This window comes from Musa acuminata, unplaced genomic scaffold (assembly GCF_036884655.1).
Source record: "Musa acuminata AAA Group cultivar baxijiao unplaced genomic scaffold, Cavendish_Baxijiao_AAA HiC_scaffold_1136, whole genome shotgun sequence".
NCBI classification, from domain to species: Eukaryota; Viridiplantae; Streptophyta; class Magnoliopsida; order Zingiberales; family Musaceae; genus Musa; species Musa acuminata.
The window spans coordinates 135,001-137,500 of NW_027021348.1; positions in this window are offsets into that span (position 1 = coordinate 135,001).

A 2,500-nucleotide genomic window follows, 5' to 3' on the forward strand; every position below is an offset into this window, starting at 1 on the left:
GTGCCACCCGGGGGGTTCCAGGGTGCTGAGATGGCTGACATTTTGCTCCGCTCAAGATGGTCACCGCGCAACGCAAAAACAGGCCAAAAACTGGCCAAAACGGGCCAAAACTGGCCATTTTTGGCTGCGCGAGCGAGCGGCGAGCGGCGGACAGCGAGCGAAGCGAGAGGCAGCACCGTCCCTGCTATACGAAAGCCCCATCCAGCCCTGTGCCACCCAGGGGGTTCCAGGGTGCTGAGATGGCTGACATTTTGCTCCGCTCACGACGGTCACCGCGCGACGCAAGAACAGGCCAAAAACTGGCCAAAACGGCCCAAAAACGGGCCAAAACTGGCCATTTTTGGCTGCGCGAGCGAGCGGCGAGCGGCGGACAACGAGCGAAGCGAGAGGCAGCACCATCCCTGCTATACGAAAGCCCCATCCAGCCCTGTGCCACCCGGGGGGTTCCAGGGTGCTGAGATGGCTGACATTTTGCTCCGCTCACGACGGTCACCGCGCGACGCAAGAACAGCCCAAAAACAGGCCAAAACGGCCCAAAAACGGGACAAAACTGGCCATTTTTGGCTGCGCGAGCGAGCGGCGAGCGGCGGACAGCGAGCTAAGCGAGAGGCAGCACCGTCCCTGCTATACGAAAGCCCCATCCAGCCCTGTGCCACCCGGGGGGTTCCAGGGTGCTGAGATGGCTGACATTTTGCTCCGCTCACGACGGTCACCGCGCGACGCAAGAACAGCCCAAAAACAGGCCAAAACGGCCCAAAAACGGGCCAAAACTGGCCATTTTTGGCTGCGCGAGCGAGCAGCGAGCGGCGGACAGCGAGCGAAGCGAGAGGCATCACCGTCCCTGCTATACGAAAGCCCCATCCAGCCCTGTGCCACCCGGGGGGTTCCAGGGTGCTGAGATGGCTGACATTTTGCTCCGCTCAAGATGGTCACCGCGCAACGCAAAAACAGGCCAAAAACTGGCCAAAACGGGCCAAAACTGGCCATTTTTGGCTGCGCGAGCGAGCGGCGAGCGGCGAACAGCGAGCGAAGCGAGAGGCAGCACCGTCCCTGCTATACGAAAGCCCCATCCAGCCCTGTGCCACCCGGGGGGTTCCAGGGTGCTGAGATGGCTGACATTTTGCTCCGCTCACGACGGTCACCGCGCGACGCAAGAACAGGCCAAAAACTGGCCAAAACGGCCCAAAAACGGGCCAAAACTGGCCATTTTTGGCTGCGCGAGCGAGCGGCGAGCGGCGGACAGCGAGCGAAGCGAGAGGCAGCACCGTCCCTGCTATACGAAAGCCCCATCCAGCCCTGTGCCACCCGGGGGGTTCCAGGGTGCTGAGATGGCTGACATTTTGCTCCGCTCACGACGGTCACCGCGCGACGCAAGAACAGCCCAAAAACAGGCCAAAACGGCCCAAAAACGGGACAAAACTGGCCATTTTTGGCTGCGCGAGCGAGCGGCGAGCGGCGGACAGCGAGCGAAGCGAGAGGCAGCACCGTCCCTGCTATACGAAAGCCCCATCCAGCCCTGTGCCACCCGGGGGGTTCCAGGGTGCTGAGATGGCTGACATTTTGCTCCGCTCACGACGGTCACCGCGCGACGCAAGAACAGCCCAAAAACAGGCCAAAACGGCCCAAAAACGGGCCAAAACTGGCCATTTTTGGCTGCGCGAGCGAGCAGCGAGCGGCGGACAGCGAGCGAAGCGAGAGGCATCACCGTCCCTGCTATACGAAAGCCCCATCCAGCCCTGTGCCACCCGGGGGGTTCCAGGGTGCTGAGATGGCTGACATTTTGCTCCGCTCAAGATGGTCACCGCGCAACGCAAAAACAGGCCAAAAACTGGCCAAAACGGGCCAAAACTGGCCATTTTTGGCTGCGCGAGCGAGCGGCGAGCGGCGAACAGCGAGCGAAGCGAGAGGCAGCTCCGTCCCTGCTATACGAAAGCCCCATCCAGCCCTGTGCCACCCGGGGGGTTCCAGGGCGCTGAGATGGCTGACATTTTGCTCCGCTCACGACAGTCACCGCGCGACGCAAGAACAGGCCAAAAACTGGCCAAAACGGCCCAAAAACGGGCCAAAACTGGCCATTTTTGGCTGCGCGAGCGAGCGGCGAGCGGCGGACAGCGAGCGAAGCGAGAGGCAGCACCGTCCCTGCTATACGAAAGCCCCATCCAGCCCTGTGCCACCCGGGGGGTTCCAGGGTGCTGAGATGGCTGACATTTTGCTCCGCTCACGACGGTCACCGCGCGACGCAAGAACAGGCCAAAAACTGGCCAAAACGGCCCAAAAACGGGACAAAACTGGCCATTTTTGGCTGCGCGAGCGAGCGGCGAGCGGCGGACAGCGAGCGAAGCGAGAGGCAGCACCGTCCCTGCTATACGAAAGCCCCATCCAGCCCTGTGCCACCCGGGGGGTTCCAGGGTGCTGAGATGGCTGACATTTTGCTCCGCTCAAGACGGTCACCGCGCAACGCAAAAACAGGCCAAAAACTGGCCAAAACGGCCCAAAAACG